At 41.8% G+C, this 9,984-nt stretch overlaps 1 pseudogene; it reads left to right on the forward strand.

Moving 5' to 3' along the window:
* The first annotated feature begins 6,355 nt into the window (after positions 1-6,355).
* On the forward strand, positions 6,356-6,953 carry LOC147431510 (cyanovirin-N homolog; annotated as a pseudogene).
* The last annotated feature ends 3,031 nt before the right edge of the window (positions 6,954-9,984 follow it).

Here is a 9,984-nt window from a genome sequence, read left to right on the forward strand (position 1 = left end):
CCATTCACGTGCATCAGCTTCTTATTCACATAGTTGATGAGGTGGAAATAGCTAGCACAGTACATTCTAGATGGATGTTCCTTTTAGAACGTTTCATGAAATCGCTCAAGGGATATGTGCGACAGAAGGAACGTCTGGAGGGTAGCATGGCAGAAGGTTGGCTGGTTTTACATTGTAGAGTGGCCGGCTAGACGGATTTGACAAAGCATGGGACATGCTATGGAGAACCATAGATGATGAGCACGTATCTGAGATTGTCATGTGCAATCTCGGTGTTGAGAAGAAGATGATGGAAGATCTAGAGACTAAAATCAACCGATTTTGCATGCTTCACAATCTAGTGATGCAAAAGTGGATTTCACAATACGCGGATGCAAACAAGAGCAACAAAGGGCACGAATCAAGTGGAGATGGGGAAGACGACCACCGATGCATTATTCGGCAGGTCTATATACCAACATTCATGAGCTTAAGATGATTGCACAACCAATTGAAAAGCGCACAATAGTGCGGTGAAGAAGTGACTGAAGAGGAGTGGGAGTACTCTTGGGGTTGCGCGACCAAGGTAAGTTTGCAAAGTACGACTAGCGACTTTCTAGTTGTTTTGAACGACCACTCATAATCTTTGCTGGTTGCAGTATAAGTCATACACATCAGCATGGTGTAAAGGTCGACATTTTAGGATGGAACAGATCAACAAAAAGCATTTTACTCAAGATTGTGGAATCATGGCAAAATTTGAATAGTCTAGTCGACGACGGTCCTCTGATGCAGATCCTGTGGTGGCGAAACTCACTTACTTTGGTACGCTACAAGAGATTTTGCGGATCGATTATAGAGGATTTTTGTAGACTTGTTCGACGTGCAATGGTTCAAGATAAACATGGAGGGTCGTAACGCTACTGTGTGCAGAGAGAGTCTGGTTTTCTTGAGGTGGATTTAACTAAAAAATGGACCGATCTAAGAGACACTTTCGTACTACCCAAGCATTGTGAACAAGTAAGTATGTAAATAGTTAACATTTAATTTTAGAAGTTATGTGCTTGGAAGCTCTCATGTAAGTTATGTAGCTCTGGCAGGTGATATTTCATCCTACAAAGTCTGCATCAAACTTGTGGTGCGTCATAGAGGTAGCCCCTTGTAGTGCACAGACGTATGACGACTACCATGTACCAATCACAGCGGCATCAATGGAGGAGATCGGAGAAGATGCTCAGTCAGAAGCCGCTGAGGTGGTTCCAGATGAGCATCAAGCTACTACTCTCTATGGGGTGTATGCAGAGGATCTACAAAATGAAACGGAGGGCATCCACCTAAACGGAGAGCTCTATATAGACATAGGGAGTTATGTTGAGCTATGCGAGGATGAGAGAGAGAATTATTAAATCCATAAACATTGCATTTGAACAATTTTTCTCCGTTTTATAATATATATTGTATTCACGTGGCCTTTTGTCCATTCCATCTATATGCTAAGCTTGAGAAATTTAAATTGTGTTTAATCATCATTGCTTCCACTCCAGGTATGTTCTCACAAGCAGGGACACTCCTCGGTGTGTCATGAAAGTCTGATATACCGACGCAGCACTACGCTCCGAGTGTGATGCAGACTGAGGCTCCAATCGCAAAGGAGGTGATCCGTCTCTGCTCATAGATGCTGCATCTATGAGCAAGGAGGATCACCTCTTTCACCATTGCAACCTCAGTCTCCATCACACTAGGAGTTTCATCCTTTTACAAGATACGTAGAATGCACACGGGAGACAAATTCACAAGAATTTCACAGGAATCTTTACACAAGAATCCCTCCCCCTTTATCAATCCTCTCTCTCTCTCTCTCTCTCTCTCTCTCTCTCTCTCTCTACACAAGAATCCCTCTCCCTATTATCTATACTATAGACTATAACTTATCCATGTTTTCTCCTCCATTCAATATTAAGATTAAATGTCATGTGTTTAATGTAGGTATGTATGATGATGAGTTTCTTTCTTCTTTGTCACCCCAACAGAGGAGGTGGTATGAGGAGCTCATCACTTTGGAGCACCATCACGTCGTTCCACTCCTTCAGCATCTCCCTCTGTTTCGGAGAATTTGGCGCGTTCCGAAGCTTCGGTGTCAACGAGACAATCTTTACACTCGTATAGGCACCGACGCTCTAGTGGTGGCGGTTGCTGTGGGGATGCCATCGCTAATGCCTCGACACCACTTTATGTTCAACGAGGCTCCTTACCTTCCCCTTCTTTGCCTGTCCCCACACCAGCCACGACACTGCCATCTACGCCAGGTTTTGCGTGGCTATTTCCCGTTCCTGTCTACATACCACTAGCTACTCCTTCGGGAGTCACCCTAGTTGACGCTCCTCACTTCGGGGCCCAGACTCCAGTGGAGACACCTGATGTCCGTACCCCCATTGAGACACTGGCCTTTCTACGGGGCAGAAAGGGCTTAAACACCCTGATGGACAATCTGAGTTCTCGTGGCGGCATGGTTAGTATTTCACTTAACTCTTTTATATTTGTTGTATTTTAATGATAAGCTAAGAAAATAGATTGTTTTGTAAATTATATGTTTATACTTACAAAAAATCTTATTGTTTTTTCCTGCAAAATCTGACAGATACGCCACTTGGACACGATGAGATGTCTAATTACACGACGTCAGTCTATCCATAGCTAGATAGCATTACTTTCCTTTTTTCATAGCATGTATAATGAGATGACGTGTATACTTCTTTTTGTAACTATTGGAAAACCATGTATTTTCACAATAATGACAATGGTGTCATAGGTATTACATTTACAAAGATTAACAATCAAGTGATTTTGCCTATGATGTGTACAATTTTCATTGATTTACTTTCATCAACATACTTTTGTCATTTTTGTATCTTTATTCTGCAAATACTATGCATGATGGAGTTAATGGTTGCATTGTCTTGTGGGGTGACTACTTTGGGTCTATACCTTGCACTTTCTTTCAAAGGTGAATCTGGCCTTATCTTGGATTCATTTAGGTTTACTCTATTTTTGAGACATTCAATATGGTTGATGAGTTGAATGCCCTGCCACCCAAATTTTTTTACTCTTGAGCGTCGCTATATAAGGCTCTGCAACGTGGCTATGAGTGTCACTATAGGAAGCCTACAACCATCGCTATCTGCATCGCTATATAGAAACGCAGATAGCGATGCATATAGCGATGTTCCCATAGCGATGCTATTAGCAACGGTCTTAGCGATGTCGAGGAGTATAAAAACCCAATATATTTTCGTTACTAAAAACATCACAAGTACACACAACCTCTTGTAGTATCACCATCATTTCCCCACCTTCCCCCTTTACCCTCTCCAAAACTTGACCAAGCTCACCTTTTCCCACCTTCCCTTGTCCCCCCTTTTGGGGAGCGAGGGAGGATGGAGCTATAGGAGAAGCCCATATGTACAAGGTTGGATATCCTCACATTGATCAATCAAAGAAGCCCATATTGGATGGCCTGCCTAATGAATTCTACCAACAATTCAAAGAGTTTCTCCCTAGTTTCTCATCCCTTATGTTATGTTAGTATGGTGGGAAGCCTTGGAAATAGGAGCTCTACCCTCTTCTGTGAACACTGGAGTTATAAAACTAATCCATAAAAGGGGAGTCAAGGAGGACTAAGGTAATTGGAGACCAATTACTTGTCCAATGATTGTGTATAAGATGTTTTCCCTTACCCTAGCCAAAAGATTAGTCCCATTATGTGCAATATCATCTTGCCAGAGAAAAAAGGATTTATCAAGGGTATATTTATTCTAGATGCCAATATCACATTGTGGGAGCCCTTTGAACATGCAAAGGAAACAATCGAGAGCTTTATCTTCTTTAAAATTGACTTTGATAAAGCATATGATCGAGTGGAGTGGGACATTGTCTTCCAATATCTTGTTGATATTGGTTTTGCCAAAAAGTCTATAAAATTCATACAAATATTTTGTGGAAATGCTTTTGCTAAAATAGTAAAATCAATGGAGAATTCACTTCCCCTATTCATTTATTGAGATCTATGAGATACGGATGTCCAATAGCAATTTTAAAGGATGTAGTTTATTTAGATGCCTTGGGATGGCTAGTCAAAGATGAAATGTGAGTAAGCAAAATCAAAGGAATTTCAATTCCTGGGGCTAGCAATCAATTATGCTTGCGACAATTTGCTAATGACATCAATAATACTATGCACAATAAAATACAAGCAGTTGAAAGCTTTTGGTCTTGCTTTAATACATTCTTTGAAGCTAGTGGATCAATCATTAATCACAGTAAATATGGTTTTAAAGCTTCATCTGATAATGTCGCCACAATAGTTTCTTGTTCAAGATGCTCTCAAATTGAAGATGGACATATCTTTAGACTGCTCAAACAGAGTGATGGTAGTGGGCAATCAACAATCTCAGACAAAAGATATTATATGTCAAAACTACCATTCCTCCCTGGCGAGTAAATTCTTTGTTCTAAATCATTATCTGATACTCTCTCTAATCTATTTTTTGTCTTGCTGGCAATCTGCCAAATACCAAATGAACCAAGCCTTTTCTCTATTCAGATCCTTCTTGTGAGGGGGAAACTGGACCAACATAAGATCCCTAAATTTTCTTGGGATGTGTGTTATTTACCTAAAGCCAAAGGAGGACTAGGGTTTCTTAGTCTCCTCAACATATCCACTAAGTTGATAGGAAAGTGGATACTTAGATGTTTGGACTCTGATGACTTATGGGCACTTCTCTTAAAAAGACACCTGAATAGATTCAAAATTAAGGACTATAAATCCCGCGATAATTGTACTTTAGGTACATTATTTTTCCCCCCATCAAAGTTTTATGCATGTCTCCATCCCTGTGTACAGATCCTGGAATGCATGGCAAGAGCTAAAGGAGAAATAGAAACTTGACTCCTTGGTTTGGACATTTGTAGGAAGGAGGAAGCTCACTCTAAGCAGGAAATCCCACTATTGTTTTAAATCTTCAATACACTGATGGGGAGAGTTATTCAATGGTTTAAGGCCTAAAGAAGTTTCTATGCTACAGACACAACACAATTTAACTCAGAAAGAAGGAAGATGGTGTCTAGAAAGATTACAAGTTGTCCTCACTCATTTTCGCTTTCCTTCTAGAGGGGATTTGCACCAAGAAGAAATAGTATGGCTGACTGGCATTGAGGAAATAACAAAGAAAAGACTGAATAAGAAGTGGAAGTTTTAGTAGAGCAATAGGGAATGGACCTATAGATTCCTATGTGTTTGGGCATACCCCTTAGAAGTCAAACATGGCACTCTACTTTGGCTCATACCTCATAAGGGAATATGGTGTGGAGTAAATCTCTCAGGATAGGTATGTCTTTGATGGGAGTTGTCCTAGATGCAGGATAGCAGTTTATAACATTCCCCACCTCTTTTTCTCCTCTATAGATAGTAATTGTAATCTCTAAAGTTCAAACTTGTAGATAGATTTGTGATATGCAGGCCTCTGAAGCAAAAGATCTCCTTTTGTGGAGAATTGCAAGGGTTTTGATATTCCCCTTTGGAAAACTTAGAGAGCCTCAGCTATATCTAACACGGGCATGGGAGATGGGATCAAAGGCTCCCATCACTTTTGGGCCCCGACATTAGGCGCGCGCCGTAGATCTTGTCGCAAAAGTAAACTCGGGTATTTTTGTAAACTCGGGTACCTGAGTTTACAAAAATACCCGAGTTTATTTTTGCTCGCCCCAATACTTTTGCACGTCAAAACTCCATGGAAACGTGTACATTCCACTTTTGACGTGCCCGGGCGTGGTGGATAGGTCACATGGCCCTCAAATCCTAGGTTGTGCATTCAATCCTGTGGGGCGGGGGGGAAGGAGGAGCGAAGTAAACTCAGGTACCCGAGTTTACATTTTTCCCGAATTTACATTGTCCACGAAAGCCTGGGATCTACGGTCCTCAATCATCCCACCGTAGATCCCATCTCCTCCCATGCCCGTGTGAGATATATAGGCCAGGCTTAGAGAGGGAGTCGAGGCTCGGGAGTCAAGAGTCGAGGCTTGTCCTCCCAGGTGGAAGGCTCTCACATACTACAGACACGCGGCAACAGATTGCTGAGCTGTAAAGTAGAGTGTCATGTAAAGTAGAGTGTGATTGGTACTGACGTGTAGTAAAGTAGAGTGGACTGATCTGGCGCTGGGCATCACCGTAAAAAACAGAGAAAATGTCATTTTGGGATGGAGAGACGTAGTAATTCAGAAAAGATCTTAGCTCATTTTGGTATAAAAAGGGCTGGTAATTTAGCTACGGCAGAAGCAATTCAAAGAGCTAGGTTGCAGAAGATTAAGGGACGAAGCAAATATGGCACTGCGAGTCGCTAGCTGTATGGTGCTGGCCATGATGGCGGCGATCATCGGGGCTTCTGTCGCGTATGTGGGTGTTGAAGATGTAAGAGAGAGAGAGAGAGAGAGAGAGAGAGAGAGAGAGAGAGAGAGAGAGAGAGAGAGAGAGAGAGAGAGAGAGAGAGAGAGAGAGAGAGAGACGGTGCACACACACACACACACGAGTGCCAATTGTTCGTTTGATATTAATAGTGTTCACTGTTGATTACATAATTGCATGCAGTGCAACTTCTCCAGCAGCTGCGAAGACATGGACTACGATTCAGGGTATTTGACCGCCACTTGCAAGAATTGGCAAGGATACCGCTTGTCCCGAAGCTATATCTAAATAATGCTGTGAAAAACAACAACGGGAATCTGGAGTGCCCAGATGGGGAGGTGGCTTCCTTAGCACCTGCACCGACATAAGTGTGAAAGGCTCCACGCTCATCGCTACTTGCACCAACGACAACGGTGACTCCGTCGAGTCGTCAGTCAACCTTGACAGCTGCATCAAGAACGACAACTCCAACCTCTATTGGTGCGGTATATTCTCGGCCACGTCCGTCATCATCTAATTGTAAGAACACTCCACCTCAGTATCCTCCTGCATTTGCACCTACTGATATGACGTCGCCGAGTGATCTCTCCAAGCAGAGCTCCCCAATCCTTTCGCAAATAAACAGCCATTGTCCGTGTTGAGTTCTAACTTCTCTCTCTCTCTCTCTCTCTCTCTCTCTCTCTCAAATATCGTACGTGTTGAATTCTACTTCTATGAGGGCCGTACACACAGTTCGAGCGTTTCATAGTGTGTGTATATATCACAAAAAGATTTAAAACTTTTCTCATGTAGGAAAACGGAGGCTTTTTCAATGTATGGAAAATACACTCCATAACATCATGAGCTTCTACTCCAGTCTCCATAGCACCGGCAGTCCCTGCCCCCAATCCTACCTAGCTAGGTATGCGGTGCCTCCCTCACAGAAGCTCATGATGTTAAGGTACCTCACGATGAGGGAATTATTGTGAGAATTTGTTCAAAAATTCTTGCGGTAGTAGGCAGCCAAAACAAATTTTTCACAAATGCATTAATTAGTTTTGGGGAGGGGGAAGAAAGGAAAAGGGAAGGGTGGGGGAAAAAAGGAAAGGAGAAGGGGGGGGGGGCGGGGGGTGGGGGGGGTAAGGGTAGGTTGTGGGGGGGAGGGTGTATCCTTTTTTTTTATGGCTCAAAGGGAGCTCAAGGACCAACGTAGGCATATAGCCTAGTGCTTTACGTTGAGTTTCATACTATGTAGGTGATGAGTTCAAGTGCTACTCATTAATATTGATTTTAAGTGGTGACGTGCATGGACATGCTAATTGGAGATGCTAAAGGATCTTGGGGAGATTCTATCTAATGAAAAACAGAAGTAGAGCCAGGAGTAGGTGTACAATACTCTGAAAACTTGGGTTCACTTTTATGTGCATCGGCTCATCCAAAATCCCAACGATCTCAAATTCATCTTTCAAAAGTCCTACACTATTTTTGCACGTTAATCTGAAATTTGTCTAGTCCTCGACATTGTAGCGAAATAAACTGAGAGATTTTTCATCTCGTTTCCTTTTTCGCTAGTTGGAACTATATTGATAATAAAGAAAGGTACGTAATCTTTGTAACTCTTCTGGTCGCTTGATTTTTGGCTTTCTAAAAGAAACCTTTGTGTTGTGTTAAGTTAGAGAGACTTTCATTGTTTTCAGTGCCATGATGGACACTTACCTTAAATGTTTATTTCACTTTCATTTCATATCCTTACATATGTTGACTTTTCTTGCATTCTATATTGTTTTAGAATGTTAAAGTGAAACTTGACTTGTATAATTCTAGCGAATTCTATGTACACACACATATTAATGAGTTTTTTTAATTTCACATTTCATTTCATAGCCTCACATGGCTTTACTTTCCTTACATTCTATAACTTAATTCTAATCAATATTCAAAAAAGTCTCTTTTATTGAGCGGCTGTCGATTGAGTTTCCTTCCTACAAAGAAGCGAACCGAAAATAGTAGCATAAATTTAAAATTTGCAAGATTTTAAAACTATTTTCTCACATATTTCACCAAATTTTTTCCCCTTTACCATGGTTTGCAACCAGGGAGTCTCCATTTTCAACCGGCCCAAGGCTAAGCGTAGGCAATCCTTTCTTGAACACTAATTCTACTTAAACTCACCTAGTGATTTTATCATGTTCTAATTATTTTAGAAAGCCACCGTGATTCTTTCACTTGTTTTGGCTTGCATCGTTGCATTTCAATGACAACACTGCTTGACACAATGATCTTGTGCCATGTGCCAAGTAATCTACAAAAGTGTATGTTAACACTCCTTGTCACAGTGATTAGGTGTCGCTCACGTGCGGGGCGGGGGAGGGGCGTAGAGGCCCCCCTTACTCGTAGTTGAGATATATATCTACATTTGCATGACCCTTAGTCTTAATCACACAAGTTGTACAACTTGTGATCTTCTTGGAGATAAGTCCTAATCCCTATCATGCTCTCTAGTATTTTCTATTACTCAAGCCTTACCTTTTAAACATAACAATCCTTCCCTTGTGAGCATGCTTGAATAGTATAACTATCAAGTGCACCTTTACTTGTATGTTTAACTCGATGTGCTTCAAATTAACTAGTATGTGACCCGCGCGTTGCCGCGGCTACATGTGCGTCAATTGAAGCAACCATTGTTCTCCTTCCCTTCACAGGGAGGGAAAATGTGGACGAATGCCTATGATTCTCATGTGAGCTTTTATAGCTCTTTAATACACTTGCGCATCAACCACCACTGTAACTAATTTTTAGATGACAATGTATGACAGCACACAAGGTCTAAGTACCCTCCACATTCACATCAACCAAGCACAAATATATCTTTTGGATCAACAATATTTCTACCTTTTGGAGTGTAAGATCAAACAACTGATGAAGTGTAGTTACTCTCCACATTCGTGTGGATTGACCAAGGAAAAATCTCGTTCTAGTTGGTCATGCCAAGCTCCAACATACTCCTCCTAATCATGCAAGTGTCCCTCCCCCCCCCCCCCCCCCCCCCACCCCCCCCCCCCCCTCCCCCCATCTCTATCTGTGTGTGTGTGTTGAGTTCAAGAATTATCGAGTAAATTTGAGGTCTCTTGGGAATGAATTAAGTAATGGGCTCCCTTCACATGATTTCTTGCCTTAACATCCTATGTTACTCTCTAAGGAGGCATCAAATTTGGGATTAGGCTAGAGACGTCCCCCTCACACAATTGATATGCGACCCTGGTGAGTGGTAGTGGCCCTCTAAATAGACTAATAGAGAGCTGGTATCCTTCTTTGGATATAGTGTTAGGATTGAACGACGAAGTCTTAAGATGCATTAGCATCCCCTCTCATCATCCTTACCAATCAAGGCATTGGTCATGATAGCAACTCTCCCATGCTTCTCTCGTGTAGTTTTGGTCTTGCATTTTAGGGCATCACAGTCAACTAAATCATCAATTGCTATTTGTTGGCACTTAGGATGCATGTACCAGCCATGAGCCAACATGCCAACATTACACCACATAGTAGTCGAAGAAACTTTGCCCTTG

The sequence above is a fragment of the Adiantum capillus-veneris genome, chromosome 21 (assembly GCF_014529385.1).
Source record: "Adiantum capillus-veneris isolate H3 chromosome 21, ASM1452938v2, whole genome shotgun sequence".
Taxonomy (NCBI): domain Eukaryota; kingdom Viridiplantae; phylum Streptophyta; class Polypodiopsida; order Polypodiales; family Pteridaceae; genus Adiantum; species Adiantum capillus-veneris.